This window comes from Lepisosteus oculatus, chromosome 14 (assembly GCF_040954835.1).
Source record: "Lepisosteus oculatus isolate fLepOcu1 chromosome 14, fLepOcu1.hap2, whole genome shotgun sequence".
NCBI classification, from domain to species: domain Eukaryota; kingdom Metazoa; phylum Chordata; class Actinopteri; order Semionotiformes; family Lepisosteidae; genus Lepisosteus; species Lepisosteus oculatus.
The window spans coordinates 25135534-25154450 of record NC_090709.1 but is presented as its reverse complement, the minus strand read 5'-3'; the positions used below and the strand labels follow the sequence as shown (position 1 = coordinate 25154450).

The 18917-nt window shown below is 41.1% G+C and overlaps 1 long non-coding RNA gene and 1 other non-coding gene across 2 annotated transcripts in view; both read right to left on the bottom strand.

The window, feature by feature from the left end:
- Positions 1 to 16819, bottom strand: part of LOC138242493 (uncharacterized) — a 31835-nt gene extending 15016 nt beyond the window's left edge. The window contains exon 1 of the long non-coding RNA XR_011191624.1: positions 16669 to 16819. This is a non-coding gene — a long non-coding RNA (uncharacterized lncRNA). The remainder of the gene's footprint in view (positions 1 to 16668) is intronic.
- A 1690-nt stretch (positions 16820 to 18509) lies between these two features.
- Positions 18510 to 18582, bottom strand: trnav-cac (transfer RNA valine (anticodon CAC)). The gene has a single exon. It is a non-coding gene; the product is annotated as a tRNA-Val (tRNA).
- Positions 18583 to 18917: the final 335 nt, after the last annotated feature.

The following is an 18917-nucleotide window of genomic DNA, read 5'->3' as shown; positions in this document are numbered from 1 at the left end:
CTTCTTTTAATTTGAATACAAAAGAGGTTGATAGCATTACTTTCTCCCACAGATATAGGCAGATGCAGAGTCCAGAACCAGAGTTTTTATTTTCTTGCTATTACAGGTTGAGGAATGGATGCAAGGAAAGTGTTGTTTCAACAAGTGGGCAAAAAAATGGTAATAACTGCTGTTAACCAGCACAATACCTCATCACAGCAGCTGACTTCCTTTGCATTGAGTGAAGAGGAACATTAATATACCCCTCCACCTGATTCAGGGTTGTAGTGGAACTGGAACCATCCTGGAAAGCAGTGGGCGCAAAGCACATTATCCCCCATAATGTGACACCAGTCCATCACAGAACTTGCAACCTCACACCATGGACAATGTCCATAAAAGCCAATTAAAATCCATGTTAATACAGAACAAAAGACCTCCACCTGCATAGTTCCCCATCATGTACAGTATTTAAGAAAACCTGGAATGCACCTTAATTGCATTTTATTTGTGTTTTATCAGATGTTTCACCTTTACTTCACTAAACTACGCTGTAATGCCCAAGTCAGCAGCTGTGAAAGGAGACAGAAGTTTTTCAGTTAATCTGCGGGAGAGACAATTCACAGTCCTTCCAACGATTTGAGAAGACTGCATGAAAAGTAAGCATAATAATATTACTTTAATTTCTGTGGGCTGGAAACATTCACACATGCTTGCTTGTTTGTTTTGTAGATGCCACCTGCCATTCATTACCAGCCAGGAGAGCAATTGAGATGGCAGCAAAAAATGTAACCGATGCACAGAAGAGCATTTGTGGCGGATTACTTGGCCCATTCCAATGTGCCTGCAGAAAAACATTATAGAATACTGACTCATGCCAACATCTGTTCAGCAATCAAATTAATTGAAGGCTTTGCAGGAGAAGGAGTTTAGTAAGCATCATCGCAATCTTAAAATAAGTATCTCACAAAACAACGATTATTCATTTTTTTTTTTGGAATGTCAGGTCAAGCAATCAATCATCAGACTCTGGACAAGAATGCACACCTGCTGTGGAGTAAGTTTGAATACAGTACACCTCTTCAGTTATTTTTTGACATTGTGTTACACAGACCTGTGATATTTTATTTAAAATTTTTATAACATTGGATCAAGGCCAAGGTCCACTACAGCAGCTGCATGATTCACACGTCCGAAGACAGATGATGCTATAGGCTTCCAGCAGCTGATACAGGCATTTCCAGCATCGTTAGACAGGCAGCTTCCCAAAAAGAAGGAGCATCTAAGACTGACTGGAAGTCAAAGGCAACACTTATGACAGGCGAGATCAGAACAGAGGACGTGAGACTGCAGACCATTAATGGTTAGTTTACAAATCAATTATTTTCAACAACAAACACTAAGTTTGGAATATATTCTGAGGATTTATATTGTGGTTTTCCTTCCAGACCATCATATTATCAGGTTACCAAAGAAGGCCAGGTAACCCGCTATGTTCAAAAGATAGGCTGGTCAGCCAATGCATCAACAGTGTCTGAAGTGCTTGAGAAGTGGAAGCCCAACACAGGACTGCCACCAAATGACAAGCAAATTACAAAGATAGTAAAGCATCAAACCAAGAGAGGCCTGAGCATCACTGACAATCCTGTGTAGGGGAAGAAGGTTGTGACTTCCAGGCGTTTCCAGAAGGGAGAGGTGGTGTGTGATTAGCATGACGAGGTCACAAAGACAACTGCTGAAGCCCTAATGGCAAAGATGACAGAAGGAGAGATGAGATGTCTTATTTTCAGATGAACGTGCACAAAAACCGTGAATTGATGCTCATGAAGAACACTGTGCCTGCCTCCCTGATAAGGAGGCAATTTTAAGATGGATAAAGAGAAAAGACAACGTAAGGGCTGTAAGAGAGTCATTTATAATCAACGAACAGCCTGTCATAATTCTGTCTCTGACAAAAAGGGACATTGTTGAGGGAGAAGACCTCCTCTTTGATTACAGCTTTTCCAGGAAATAATTTCAAGGAAAAGGACAAGTTCTGGAGTGGTTAGTTCACTGACCATTTTAAAGTGCATATTTTGAAGATATTCATTTTCTTGTACCTTGGAATTAATGTAAAAATGATATTCATGTTAATGTCTTGAAAATAGCATTTCTCATTCTCATCAGCAAGGATATAAAGAAGGGATATGGGACTGCCCAAAAGATACATGATTTTCAGAAGAGTATAGAAGGCAGATAACTATCCCACTCAATTGTTACTGTAAAGAAATGTCACAGTGTAAACAAATATGTGAAGCATTCTTGAAATTTATTGACAAAATCTGAATATCACAGCATTCCCAGACCAGGCACTGGAGTTTCCCGTAGTGTTAGATGGGCAGTCTCTTGGTAAGAGTGAGATCAACAGAGTACTGGACTTCATGAACGACACCTTTCCAATTCATCGAGAACAGAGCCCACAAGATGAGTCTAGAGAACAATTTCTTACAATTTTAGTGGTAGTTTCTTAATAGGTTAAGGACAACATAGTTGTAGAGCTATCTTTCAACTTCTTAAAAGTGATTACCATATTGTCAGTGGTTTATATTTAAAATCTAAAGATTTAAAATTGAATCTCTTAAACAAAGGACATTTTTCACAGGAACAGCAGCCTAAATCAGTTGATGACTGTAAATATGACAAGCTTGTGATAAATTGTAAAGTGCAAAAGTTGTTTTGCTCTGGTTTTGTCTTCAACATCATACTAATAGGCATGTTATTTTTATAGCAGCCGTCTGCCCTTCACAAGCAGCCAGGATGCCACGAGGTACATGAGATGACCCAGAGTACTTAATGATGCAGAGAAGAGCATATGGGGGAAAAAAAGATGACAAGAAATATCCATTAACGTGCATCTAGAAGCCAGAAGATGGGTGGTCAGCATTTCAAGAGTGGACAATGGAGGTTGAATTCAAGTTTTAACAGTGATTGTCTATGTTTGGTTTCAACACAAATCATATTAAGGAACAAGTAATAGGTTTATTCCATGCTGAAAAAAAGAAGAGGTTTGGGCACACCTGAAGAAGGCTCCACGGCCGAAACGTTGTGTTCTCTTTCTTTTTTTCAGCATGGAATAAACCTATTACTTTCTCCTTTGCAGCCTACGCATGCTGACGCAGCTACCCACCTGAACTACAAATCATATTAATATGCTCACATTATTCATTTGTACAAAGTGCCCGATATTCAAGACAGGCAACGCTCCCATGAGTACACAGAACACAGCCAGAACGTGGGTAGCTGAAGTGTGGCGGACCACAGGGAAAGCACTCTTGCCCACACGGATGTCTCTGCTCTGAAAACCACTGGATAAAGGTATATGACGGTCTGTTCTCAGCTGTTGATTTTGTGAAAAACATTGAATATTAAAGATTGAAGTGTCACCATTCAATGAAGTTTAGACATTAGTATTATGTTGAGAAGCTAGATCTGTTCTACTAATAGCTGTAGTACCTTAATATTGTACTATTTGCTCTGGTTTTCAGACATCAGTCCAAGATCATTGGTGGGTTAACTAGTTTCTGGTAAAATTGGCCCCACGTACAAGTGTGTGTGTTTACATTTCTATCTGGCATCCTCAAAAGATGGTTTTGTTTTTTCTTAATTGCTCTTGATTACTCGAGTGTTTTTGGCATGATACATTTGTGATAAATGCTTTTTCTTTGTGAACAGTCTTATTTTAATCTACATAATGTCAATGAGTTAGTACCTTAAAGAACAAGCAGTAAAAAAAATGAAGTTTCAGGTTTATTAGCTAAAGTTTTTATAAGTGAACTGAGATTCCTTTACAGTGCAGAGACCGGTTTTCAATATGCTGCATGTGCTCATGATGGACTTGAAATTCGTTTTTGTCACAATGTAAAAGTATAATAAATAGACAATATACTCTATTTATCAAGACTTTACTATTTTAATTTCATACTTCCATTGAATAATCTAAATAATCATTGTCTCACAGTGAAGACCTGGGTGACATAACAGGGGTCAGGGCTGTGTTGACTGAGGTTTGTGTAGACTGGCCATTGTCTATGTGAGACTGTGGGATCACTGGGGATCCCCCCCCACCAACACCTGTAACATTGTCAAGTGGTATAAAGATAAAGTTTCCTCCATTAAGGGGTCACTATTTGTCACATTCTGGCTGAACAAAAGACAAGATAAACCTCTGTCACTGACAGAGCAGTCTGGGACACTCCATGCTAGACTGGACTGTTGTCTTTGGAAGATGGGGTCACACGAGATGAAATAAATCACACAAGAGTAGCAGTCCTGCCTAGCTGTTATATCACTGACAGACTCACCCACACATTGAGAAGAGAGCAGTGGCTTCTGTGCAGAAAGCAGAACAATTCACTTTAACTGGTCAATCAGATCTAATGATTTTTTATTGCCCTCAACTTACTCCAGCCCCCCTTGTGGAAACAACCCCCAATTACTGTTCATGAGCTCCCAATGGAACAAGCCTGGAGCAGCAGAACAGAGGTTTTTGTTTCTTTATGTTGTAAAACAAGTCATCCTTTGGGGAATAAAAACTCTCCCTCTAGTCTGGTGGGTATCTCCTGTATTTGCCCCATATTCCCAGGGCTTCTCAGCTGAGTGATCCAAAGCTGATCTGTAAGGAGCTGAATTCCACACTGGGTTACAACAGACCCTGGTGGGAGAATGGGCAGGGGAGGGGCAGTTGTGCTCCTGAACTAGTCCCCTTCTCTCCTACTCTTGTATTTGCATCACAGTCTATAAACTCCAGCCCTATTGCTTTTCTTCCAGTTCATTGTTTTTAAATACAGCTCGTGAATTATGTATACTCTTGTGAAGTATCAAGAAAGCACTCTTATCTTTATTTCACGTACACAGCAGACCGCTTGACAAAAAATAAATAAATAAATAAAAGCGCTATTCCCGACGGTCTAGCACAGTAACCACAACGCCAATAACTTTAACTAGAGGAAGAAAACCCAGTTTCTACTCAAAAGGAAAAATCATAAATCTCCAACACTGCCTGGAGACTCTGTGTGTCCGCGCTCAGCGGTTATATAGGATAGGACTCGGCGCGCAGCAGGTGCGGCTCATTGCTCTGCGCTCCCCGTGCGGAATGCGTGTCTCCTCCTTCAAGACTCATCAAACTCCCTTTACTGTCTTCATACAGTACATCCCTCTTAAATCCCAGAAACACAGAAACTCCGGGGTGTTTCTGTGAGTCAGTACTGGGTTTCTCTGTTCGAGGTTACAAGCAGAAACAAAAAAAGCACTGAAAGCAGGAAGTTATTTCTGCTCGTAGGCATAAACGTGTAAAAATAAATGTTCTGATTCCTAAAACCCTAAAAAAATCCATCTAAGTCTCCCTTTCGTTCCCAATGCACATAACTGAATATAAACCAGTCAAGTTCAGGTACTTTTCTGATGTATCTGAATAGTTCTGGCGCAGCTGTTATAACAAAGATACTTACGAACTTTCATACGAGCTCTTGCCGTTTTTAAATTGAATATTTTTTTGACCAGCATCACTCATAGTAAGGATCTGACCAATTACATTCCTGAATTTTAAACGCATTTAGTATTTATTTTTAACTTGTTTTATTTAAAAAAAAATACACACCTGTTTTAAGGTTTTCTAGCCATTTTTAGCATATTGTAAGTGGATATTTTTCAAACATTTTATGTTTTTAAATCGTATGAAACACAATCAACCCATTGTAACTTCCCATTGATAATTCCTGAGCTTTATAACTGTGTATTAATTCTTTTTACCTTGTTTTAATAATTTTTGTATTATTTTTGCATTTTACAGAGCTTTTTAATATATTTTGAGCATTTTAGTCATTTTAAAATAGGACTATCAATGCTCCTGACTTTTAAACCTGAATTTATTCTGACATTATTCTCTCCACCTGTAGATGAGGGAGGTATTTGATTTTAAATTTGTTGATTTGGTGGGGGAAATATACATTCATTTCCTTGTATGTATCACCAGTGGGAAACTTGGCATTTTTTGGATGAATTGCAATCTTTACTGCAAGGCCTTCAGACTGATATAGAAATGACTGGAGATTTAAATGACACATTTGATAAATCATTCATAATAAATACAATTTATTTAATTTAAAGCATAAAATTTGCTTTAAAAAGAAAACCACAATTTGTACAATATCATATTTCAATATCGATGTTCAGATGAAGATTTTGAAGATTTTAATATCATTGAAGAGTACATCGATTTTGGGACAATGTATGCATCTGAATAATCCTTCCTCCTGGAAAAAAGGAAAAAAAAGTTTTGAGTCTCAGTCTTCAGGATCCCCCCCAAAAAACGTGCAAATTTGTTTCCGATGTATTTTGGATAAAGATATAACTCTCATAGAAGATACATTTTATCAGTTGAATGCAGTCGATACTTTCGACTTTTTATATGATGATAGGACCTACACTTAGGGCTCAGTACTGATAACACTGCTGCTATTGATGGAGTAGAAATAAGTGATGTACTGGCAGTTTTTTTTTTCTGAGGCAAGAAGTCCTAGAACACCTCCTATAAAAATGTTAAGATTCAGAGCGAAAACTATTTTTCCACCTCACCTAATGCTATTGCATTAACGAGGCTGAAGTTGGCTTCTTATTCGCCAGCCGCTGCTTAGCGTTTTTCGTTCCATCTGAAATGCTGCTGCTGTGATGTTATGTCGTCTTTCGCCTGTAGATGGCTCTCTACAGTCATTTTTAAAAATACTTATCCCGATGTATTACTGTACATTTCCTCAGTAAAGGGGAATATGTAAGTAGATATGTAATATCTACTATCTAAAATGTGTAAGTAGAGACTGTCCAAATTGCATTTTTGTATTGTAATTGCATTTTTGTATGAAACACATTTCAGAAACACAACTCACAATAAAACAAACTGGCATGTTATACCAGGAGTAAATAAGACAAAGGCAAAACGTAAATTCACTGGCACTTTCTGCATATTTTCCACGACCTTGCCTTCTGATCATAAAAAGTCTCAAACTCTTGCATTTTACAAGAAATTTTAATATAGCAGTTTTAAATGGGACATTTATTACATGGCATATGAGACTATATGGTTAACTGAGGATGAGCAGAGGGTGATCAAACCTACCTCCTGGTTATAAAAATGTCTAAAAATTCTGACACTGATGTGTGAGAGACAATGGAAAAGACTATCAAAATCCTGAACTTCAGGACATGTACCATTTTTTAAATACGACCTTCTGAACATGGCATGAGCGAATACATTGTCAAATGGTAAATGCAATGTTTGCTATATTTCTAGGGCCCTCCCTCCTGATTTTAAAATCGTCTCATATTTCTGACATCAAGGTGTGAGACACAATATAACAGACTGTCAAAATCCTGAACTTCAGGACATTTTATGATACCATTTTAAAAATATGACCCTCTGAGCATGGCATGTGAGAAAATGGCATGTGAGAATGCATTGGGAAAAGGTGAATGCAATTTCTGCTGAATTGCTATGGCCCTCCCTCCTGATTACAAACTCGCCTCACAATTCTGACACTGAGGTGTGAGACACAATGTAACAGACACTATTAAATCGTGAAGTACAAGAGATTATACTGTTACGTTTTTTTTATATATTGACCCTTTGGCATGTGAGGACTTGTAGTCAACAAAATAGCACACATTCTGCCAATTTGCTTTGTCCCTCCTTCCTCGTTACCAAAACATCTTAGTATACCAACACTAAGGTAAATGTCTCTAAATCCAGAAAGTAAGTTGTCAAAGTATATCGGAGTCAACCGATACTGATCAGGTTCTGCTGATGCTGAGCCCGCAGCCTTCACAATAAGGCCCAATTCCCCAAGCCTGCTGACCTTATATGTCCATCCCTTCTCGTCAAAATTTGTATTTTCACAGGGTACCCTTCAGAAATTGCAGTATAGAATGAAAAAAACTCCAATAGATATCGGCCACTGTTGGCGATTTTCCTTTAAGATAGATAGATAATACTTTATTAATTGACAAATGATTCTCCAGAAATTTTACGGAGTGTATGACTTTCACTGAGACCGAGAAGTGTTAAGCTGTACATGAGTCTTTGTGGCTCGGTTGTTAACCAAAAGGGTGGTGGTTTGAGACCTCCCAGGGACGCTATGAGCCTTTTAATGAACACACCCTCTTCACTTCATTTCTCCATGGCCGGTCTTGTACCGCAATCAAATACAGAGCCCGCAGGGGGCAGTAAGCCCGCATATATAGCTCACTGTGTATATAATGAAGAAGCGGAGGTTAGTTTCTCATCTGCATGTTGCAGAGCCTTATGCAACTCGTACCAACAGTTGGGGTTTGATCCCTGCACAGGCTATTAGTTGAAAGACCATTGTAAATGATGTGTAACAGATTTATCCAGCTGGCTTTTATGTTTCATACTAAATTGCTATCTTGAAACCAAAATAATTAGAAATATGGAACACAACTGTTGTTCCCCATGAAGGAAAGCTGTTTTACACTGACGTCACTCCTTTTTATTTAATCCAGATTTTAAAAACAACTCCGCCCTATCAAAGGAAAATGTTACACAAAAGTTGGAAAGCACACTCTGAATCCATCTGTATATTTGATTTCCACAATCCGTTCAAGGCTGCCTATGTTAATCGTAAGTGTATAGATGAAACATTTAATATATTGTTCAGTTTAAATCAAAATGCTTTAATACTACAAGAGAGAAGTATAGTATGGAGGATGCGACAAATGTGTGATTTCTTGGAAGAAAACTACTTTTCTTTGAGTTCGAAATTAATCGAAACAATTGACACACAAACCCTTTGTCTTTTTTAATGAGATTATATCTTTAAACAGACAAATGTATAAAATGTGTTTTTTTTTACCTAGAGATTTTGGACAGGGGCAATGTATTACTAGTAGAGGCTGCTGACTAATTAACACTACTGTCTGGAGATCAGCTCCATTTGCAATAAAAAAATGTGCATAACAAAGCTGGAGAGCAGCTGAACTTGTGCTCAGTAGTCAGTATGGTGCTGAGGGTTCAATACTGGAATTGTTGTATTAGCACGAGCTGCACAGGCTCTGAATCAGACCATTTCAATTAGTCTGATCAGTGCAGGACAAGTTAATGTAAAATTATTGCTTTGTCTGTCTCTTGTTTGTATAGAAATGAATGTCTCTGATAATTTAATGTTAGTTTTTAATTTAGTTTTAGTTTTACGATGTAGGTCATGCGTTAATATATGACATGTCTCATTCCTGATTCAGCTCATGCTCCATAGGAGAGAAGAGATTCCTCCTGTTTCTCGTACAACCATATCAGAACAGAAGCCCATGTCACCCAGCTCTGATTCAAGATCGAGTTGCATCTTCAACATTTTGTTTTTGTTTCTGATCATAATTTTCTTTAGTTATGATCAATATTGAACTTTTTCTAAATAAAACAAAAATAATCAAACATGCAGGCAGATTTTTGAAAAGTATTAGGAGTTGACAGGGCGCTCCTTCGGAATAATCATCAGAAAATGTGAGAAAAGGAAAGTTACGTAAACTCTCACACACAGCATTAAAGATTGGAATCTGATTGTAAAAAAACTAGCTGTCTCCCCGTCGGTAATCAAACCCCGGTGACAGGCAGGGACACAAAACAACTTTACTAACTAGGAGCGCTTGCTAGCTATTAGGAGGCATTTACTCTTAAGTATGTTACTGTTTTGGGTTTTGACTTTAATTTTACAAAAGTAAAGGCACACGGCACATGTGTGGCACATCATGTCCGAGTTTAGTGACAACTACCTCAGAGATTGTAAGCTGGGACAACACGGGGGAGAGTGGTGGTCCTGCACCAAGACCACCTGGCACCCTACCAGGTCGATGGTACGACCACCTGGCACGATGGGGCGTCCGTGGGCCGCCAGCCGCCACCACGCCGCAGTGGCCGCTCACGCAGAGTCCTGCAGCCTTAAGCAGAGTATGAGTACAGCCTAAGGGGGGTGTTCGACGTTGGCGGGACGCCAGACGCTTCAGGTGGGGGCAGTGTAACGCAGTGGTGAGGAGGACGCGCACCTTGGCGCTCATAGTACCGTGGAGCAGGCTGGGAGTTGTAGCCGTGAAGAGTCTGAGGGTCAGCACGATGACCAGCGGCTGACCCTGCATATGTAAATAGTGTCTTAGTAGTTTTAGTGTCCTGTATAGCTTTATAAGTGTATAGCCTGTAGTTAACGGGTTACCACCCTATCCATGTGTACGTGTTCTGTCGGTCTCCTCATGTGTGTGTATATCCTCTGTTTGGTTTTTGTGTGGTTTTGATAGGAGAATAAAGCAGTTGCTTGGTTTACTATCATGTTTCCACTTGTCTTTTGTCCTGAGGGAACCTGAAAATGCTACATGATCAAATTATTAAAATAATAATTATTAAAATATCAGATTATGTTTGTGCAACATTTCGTGCACAGTATGCCGTATTTAACAATAAAACAACAGTCACAACGTGGGCTTTACACGCAGTCTGGGGTATTTTCCCCTTTTATATTTTGGCTGCTTTATATCAAACCTGTTAAACTCCTAAAAGTGCACAGTAGCTTGTACTTAATAAAAATATACAATTTTTTGTATAAACCGCTTGTTATGGATTCGGTCAGAGAAACCGAAACCAAGTAGTGAACCCACTTGCGGGAGCCGACAGAGACGAGTCGTGATCCTAATACCGTAGCCGAAGGAGAGAGCCGAGAGTCCAAGGGAAGCCAGTGATCCAAACCGAGAGGGAGTAGCCAAAGCCAAACCGTAATCCAAAACCGTAGACGAAGGGGAGAGCCGAGAATCCAAGGGAAGCCAGTGAACCAAACTAGAAGAAAGCAACCGAAGCCGAGCCGTAATCCAATAGATGTAGTAAAAGGGGAAAAACCAAAGTCAGAACCAGAACAGTACGAGGAGGTTGAAGGCGTAGCGCAACTAAGAAGCTCGAAAGGGAAACAATACTGAGCGAGGGGGTAGGGAAAGACTAATGCTTAAATACCAGATGAGACGGAGGTGTGGTGGTGAAAGCGTACACTGATAGGTGGACTGATGAACTAAGGCTACGCCTTCTTCTGCCTCTTTCATTGCCGAGAGGCAGGGATCGTTACATTACCCCCCTCTCTATGGGCGGCTCCCGATGCCCTAGCTGGACGATTAGGGAAACTCTGATGGAAATCCCGGATCAGGTTTGAATCCAGTATATCTCTTTCCGCTACCCACGACCGCTCCTCTGGACCGTAGCCCTCCCAATCCACTAGGTATTGCAGGGATCCACGAGACCATCGGGAATCTAAGATCTTATTTACAGTGTAGGCAGGAAGTCCATCAATTACATGAGGTGGTGGGGGTTTTTGTTGCGGTTTAGACAGAGTGGATCTGCGAAAGGGCTTAAGGAGGGAAACATGGAACGTAGGGTGAATCCTGGCACAAGGCCAGCCGATAAGTTACAGGGGTAACCTGGGTGAGGACACGAAAAGGGCCGATGAACCTGGGAGCCAGCTTGCCAGAAGGTTGCTTTAGAGGAAGGTTGTGGGTAGATAACCAGACAAATTGTCCACGTCGAAATCTGGGTATGGTTCGACGGTGCCGATCCGCCACGGTCTTCTGCCGAGCTGCAGTGTGAAGAAGGGTGGCTTTAGCCTTCTTCCAGAATTCCTGTAGGTTAGCGATATATTCTTGAACAGAAGGAACTTCTGTGTCCGGTGGGGAGTCCGGGAAGAGAGGGGGCTGATAACCTAAGGCACACTTGAATAGAGACATGCCGGTCGATGAAGTATACAAAGAATTATGAGCATATTCTGCCCACGGAAGCAATGATACCCAGTTATCTTGGGTAGATGAGATATATGCCCGTAAGTAGGTTAGCAGTTCTTGATTCATACGTTCAGTTTGACCATTGGCCTGCGGGTGGTAAGCTGAAGTAAGCGAAACTGAGGCTCCCAGTGATTTACAGAAGGCCTTCCAAAATCGTGAAATAAACTGGGGGCCCCTATCGGAAACAATGTCTTTAGGGATGCCATGAAGACGGAAGATATGCAGTACGAACAGGTCTGCTAGTTCCCTAGCTGAGGGCAAGGAAGGTAGGGGAATAAAATGGGCGGATTTCGAGAAACGATCTACTACAACCATGACTGTCGTGTATCCTTGGCTTGGTGGAAGGTCAGTAATGAAATCAACTGAGAGGTGGGTCCAAGGACGGTCGGGGATAGGTAAGGGTTGAAGAGGGCCTGCCGCCCTCATCCGAGAAGACTTAATTGGGGAACATATAGAGCAGGATTGGACATACTCCTTGACATCCTTAACCATGGTTGGCCACCAGAAATCTCTAGAGATGAATTCCAAGGTACGTCGGAATCCAGGGTGTCCGGCGAAGCGGGAATCATATCCCCATTGTAAGACAGAAGATCTGACTGGGGTTGAGACAAATAACTTGTCCTGAGGGCACTGAGGAGGTACAGTTTGTCCAGCCAAGGCGCATCTAACTATGACTTCTATGTCCCATCTGACAGCTGCCAGGAATTTACCAGAAGGGATGATGGGTTCAGGAAGCAGTTCAGCCTCAGGGGGGTCGTGGATCCGTGAGAGAGCATCAGCTTTGATGTTCTTAGAGCCTGGAGTGTAGGTGATAAGGAAATTAAATCTGGAGAAAAGAGGGACCATCTGGCCTGGCGAGGACATACACGTTTGGCCGATTGTAAATACTCCAAGTTTTTGTGATCTGTGTATATCAAGAATGGATGATGAGCTCCCTCCAGCCAGTGCCTCCATTCCTCCAATGCTAACTTAATAGCCAGAAGCTCACGATAACCAACATCATAGTTCATCTGTGCAGGGGATAACTTCTTAGAAGGCGCAGGGGTGAAGAATCTGTTTTTCTCCATGACGTTGAGAGAGAACAGCGCCCACACCATGGCCAGAAGCGTCCACCTCAACAACAAAAGGAAAAGAAGGATCAGGGTGTTTCAGGATGAGGGCAGTAGTGAAAAGGTGTTTCAGGTGCTGAAATGCCTCTTCTGCTTGAGGGGTCCATTTACCTTGTCTGGGTCCTTTGCGAGTTAAACAGGTTATGGGAGCAACCACCGAGCTAAAGTTTCAAATAAACCTCCTATAGAAGTTGGCAAAACCAAGAACCGTTGTATGTGTTTAAGGTTCCTGGGTGTGGGCCAATCAGTAATTGCAGAGACTTTACTTGAGTCCATTTCCACCCCTTCTGGAGAGATGATGTAACCTAAAAAGTGAATCCTAGAAGCATTAAAAGTGCACTTCTCCAGTTTGACATAAAGTTTATTCTTTATGAGCCGGGAGAGTACTTCTCTGACATGGAGAACATGATCCTGGGTATTAGATAAGGTATTAGAGACAATTAGAATGTCATCAAGGTATACCAAGACAAACCTTTGTAGCAGATCACAAAAAATATCATTAATAAAGGTTTGAAACACTGCTGGGGCATTTACCAAACCAAAAGGCATGACCAAATATTCATAATGTCCATGGGTTGTCATGAATGCCGTCTTCCACTCGTCCCCTTCCCAAATACGGATTAAATTATAAGTCCCTCGTAGATCCAGTTTGATGAAGATCTTGGCGCCATGCACGGACTCAAGCGCTGCCGGAATTAGGGGCAAAGGGTACTGGTTCTTAATAGTGATCTCATTAAGGCCACTATAATCAATACAGGGACGGAGCCCACCATCCTTCTTTTCCACCAAAAAAAACTGGCACAAGCAGGAGAAGTGGATGGGCGTATAATTCCAGCCTTCAGAGAATCTTGTATTTATATTTTCAGGGCCTCGGATTCCATATTGGAGAGTGGAATATACGACCTTTAGGAGGAATAGTTCCTGGCAAAAGGTCGATGGCACAGTCATAATGTCGGTGGGGTGGGAGAGCCAAGGCCTCTTGCTCATTGAAGGCTTTCTGTAGATCAGAATATTGGGGGGGGGTATCGTAGGAACACCAGAAGGGGGCGTTTCCATGAGTGCAACTCTTACAACCTTGCAGACGACAGCAACTACCAATACATTGGGGTCCCCAAGTTAAAATTTCTCTACGGGACCATGAAATGTTAGGGTCATTCTGTTGGAGCCAGGGAAAGCCTAGTACAAGGGGATGTGATGGTGTCTCGAGGAGATAAAACCAGATATCTTCCACATGTATGGCGCCAATTTGCAATCTTATTAATTCAGTTTGCCATCTTATAAGTCCTGGAGACACTGGGGAACCATCAATAGATTGTCCACGAAGAGGAGGAGTCACCTGGGTCAGGGGTAATTTCCAAGCTTGAGCTAAGGAGGCGTCAATGAAGTTCCCTGCTGCCCCCGAGTCAATAAAAGCAAGTGGCGTCTGTTTAATACCCCAAAACAGTGTAGACATAATAGAAAATCCTGAGGAAAACTTAGAGGATTGAGTTAACTCACTCACCACAGGATCTTGAGTAATAGGGAGGCGCCTCAAAGATGAATGTAAAGCAGGGCAGTCAGCTTTAAAGTGTCCTAATTTTCCACAGAACATACAGCGGCCCTCTCGTCTGCGTCTCTCTCTTTCTTCTGGAGTTAACCGGGTGTGGGCAATTTCCATAGATTATTCCGAGTCTAGAGTGTTGGTAGGTGGTGGCCGAGGAACCTCTAGTATCTGTGTCTGAGATCTTTCTCTATTCCTCTGACAAATTCTAAACTCTAATTCCAACACCTGGGAAATTACTTCCTCCAAAGTTCTGCCCAACTGTGGTATAGTTACCAGGTGATCCTTTATTTCTTCACATAACCCTTGCGGAAAAAGAAAAATTAGGACCTCATCCTCCCAGTGAGTCTCTGCTGCTGCTACTCGAAGGTTTATGGCATAATCCTGGGCAGACCTGCGGCCCTGGCGGATAGATGAGACGAAGGAGAGAGCCGAGAGTCCAGGGGAAGCCAGAGATCCAAACTGAGAAAGAGCAACCGAAGCAGAGCCGTAATCCAAAAAATGTAGTAAAAGTGGAGAAACCAAAGTCAGAACCAGAACAGTACGAAGAGGTAGAAGGCGTAGCGCAACTAAGTAGCTTGAAAGGAAAACCAATACTGAGCGAGGAGGTAGGGAAAGAAATACAAGATGCTTAAGGTGCTTAAATACAAGATGAGACGGAGGTGTGGTGGTGAAAGCGTACACTGATAGGTAGACTAATGAACTAAGACTACGCCTTCTTCTGCCTCTTTCGTTGCCAGGAGGCAGGAATCGTAACACATGGTTCTAGTGTAATACTGCTACTACAGCTACTAATACTGCTGCCACTGACACAACTGCTAATACCACTACTACCATTACTACTACGACCATGACTTCAGATTCTAATACTAATTCTGATACTAATACTCCTGCTACTATTACTGCTGTCATTACTACTAATAGTGATAAAAACAGAGCACTCACAGCTCTGTAGACATTGGTCTGGACTCTAGAAAGTGATTCCATTTGCAAGCAGCTCTGGACCTCAACACCTGTTGATGGGTCACTTCTATCAGACACAACATTGGAGCCCAAGCCCACCTACAAACACATTCACACACAGAGAGATACAGTATACACCTACACACTCACACACATTCACACACACAGACACTACACATACTGACTAACACCATACACATTTATACACACAATCAGACACATACATGCACAAATACAAACTAGCACACATTCACAGACACACACATACTGTAGACACTACACTCAGAGATACACACCCACACACTGATACGCACACATTTGCAGAATCACACATAGACAGTACACATACTCACAGACACAAACTCACACACTGATGGACATCACATACACTCTTACCTACAGTTACACTATAACAAACACTAACAAAAATACCACTAATATGACAACAGTAACACTATCACTATGACTAACACTATCATTATTACTAACTATAACACAAAGTTACTACTACACTACTAATACTAATAATAACAGTAATAATTCAGGTGGGTAGCTGCGTCAGCATGCGTAGGCTGCAAAGGAACAACTAATAGGTTTTATTCCATGCTGAAAAAAAGAAGAAAGAGAGAAAGAAAGACTGTGATACCTGAAGTAGGCTCCACGGCCGAAACGTTGTGTTCTCTTTCTTCTTTTTTTCAGCATGGAATAAACCTATTTCTTGTTCCATAACAGTAATAATATCACTAAAACTAACATGACTACTAGTGTAAATAGTCTAACAGTATATCCATAATAAGCACTAATATTAACATGAATACTAGCATTAATATTAAAACTACCAGTTGTACTCTCACTAATTTTAACATGAATACACTAGTATTAGTATTAGTAGCTGTCCGTGACGTCACCGCTCTTTGTGATGAAGGCGAGACACCTAGCCGGGCACAGTGACTTGGCGCGTGTCGCCGTGGTTACCATACTTATGATTTGTAAACAAATAGAAAATGCATTTTAACTGTTACTTAAACAAATTTATCAACTTGGAATATAATTCTCTAGTTCTAGGATTAAATTCCTAAATAATAATTTGAATAACCATTCTTTAATTTCGGATTGAACATTATTAACACTAAACGCACTATGGTACTGTAATTGATCGATACAGGCGGTATTGACCGTTTTCTAGATATTTAAAACAGGGTCAAGAACGGGAAAAGAATCAGTACTCACCAGTCGATGAAGTTAATCGTTTATTCAACGGTTCTTCAGTTGAATTAATTGGTTGTCGATAGATAAGTGATCAATAACTCTTCGCAGTGCGTTCCGCGCACCTCCCGCGGTCTCGCTCGCTGATCCCGGCGCTCTGGCTGGTGTCTCTGACGTCACAGTGCTCTTTCTGACATAAACAGATGCAGCCATTCAAAACAAGTGGGCGGTACCGCATTATTTTGCGGTGGGCTTTACAGAGTCCACCGCGAGTTACCGTAAATTCTCCTATAATACCGCAAAAAAATAATAGTATCCGGAATTTCCGCAAGGTGGAGCTAATGAAGCTCAACCTCTCATGTTTGAGCTGTCGCCATCAAAGTCTTTAACGAAGATATTACTAATAGTATTAATAATGAATGACCTTGGACAAGCTGTAAACTCAAAGTATTGCCCTGGTCCACATTCTTTTTTTCATTGACCGTTTTTGTAGAAGTAACACCACAGCATTTTGCAATCACACATTTGTTTCCAATCATGCAAAGTACAGTAATTTTTGAGAATCGATTCACCATACCTTTCACATGCTCATAAAAGAGATTGATGTAGAAACATAACATATTACTGTATGCAAACTGTACTGTATACAGTATGTATATGTATATTTAATGTCTTAACTGTGCCCGTTTAAGTATTGAATATTCATATCTAATTTTACCACTGAAGGGAAATCTTAGTACCTGAGCATAAAAAGAATAGGAGCATACTGTAACACGTGTGAAGGCCATAAACGATATTAATTTTGGAACTTAAACATACAGTATATGGCTGGTCTCGGTACTTTAAAGAAAACATACACACCAGTATTCCATTTCTCCCTAAACATTTTAAGCATCGAAGTCTTTAACTAACGTGATACCGGAGTCAACAAGCATACTTTTAAAATTTGATTAAAAGGGAATATAATATGGAATCGCGTATCTAAAGAAATTAATAACGATATAATTATATTCATGTACCGCAACACAAGAATAGTACACGCTGTACATTGTCTGTTGATAATGTTTCTGTAGTGCTTTTTCAACACTCTCCATGTGACCTTGCTGGTGGCGCTGTGGGTAAGGCTCCCAACTTCCCTATCACAATGTCTGTGATCAAATCCCACTGAAGCCATGACTCTCTCTTTAACAAACATTTCTTTGAAAAAATGAAACATTTCCCTTGGTCAGAGATTAAATAAAACCTCACTCGCACCAAACAAATTTATATTTCTAAATATAAATATTTCAAAATATCACAATATGATCGAATTTAAGTCATTTTAATAACAATGAATAGTCAACTAGTGGTAGTGGTAAAATTCCATATAAATATTCAATGCTAAAATGGGCACAGTAAAGACATTTACTGTAAATCTTTCTACGACCGACCAACGGACCACGAGTGCCCCTGTCGGTCAACCAATCACGCACCGCGGTGTTTTGCATCAATTACCTCCGGCACTTTGAATGGCTGCATCTGTATAACATCTCCAAAAAAAAAACACACCGGGCTTTGAAGAGAGGCGATTCATAACAGCTGGAGAAGGTGTAATATTTGTGTGCGTCAGCAGTGAAACTGCATGTTGATTGATGGAGGGCTGAGCGGGGAATAACGGTTGCTCAGGGTCACAGGTCATAGTGAATTTAGGAGCTAACTGGTTCGGAGTTACAGGTTAAATAATAAAGAGTTTGTTCGATTGTCACATCTTCGTCCTGGGTTCTTAATTTTTACACTATACGTGTAGGAGAAACAAGACAGTGTGTGTGTGTGCCCAGGTAATTCTGGGAGACAGATCGAATTTGTGCGTGGCAACAAAAGAAGTCTGTTTCCGCCCGGTTTCGAACCGGGGACCTTTCGCGTGTGAGGCGAACGTGATAACCACTACACTACGGAAACAGTGGTAAGACGTGCCCAGCGGCCCAGCGCTGAGCTTCGCCAATGCGATTCAGCTGCTTCCAGTGCCTTTATTGGAGTGCGCTGATGGACCGTGCTCTCTCTCCAGAGACCAGCACGCCTGTCATGGACGGAGCAGGAAAGGTGGTGCCACATTCTACAGCCCTCTCCACGCAATCGGGCTACTGAAGTGGAGAAAATCGCCTCTCCAGAAAGTGCAAATATCATCTTGGAGAGTATAAATCCTATTGCCGAAGGTCAGCCCTGTCTACCAGAGTAACCCTCCCACAGCGGTGATCAGCTCGTCTCACACGCGAGAAGTTTCGGTTGGAAACAAG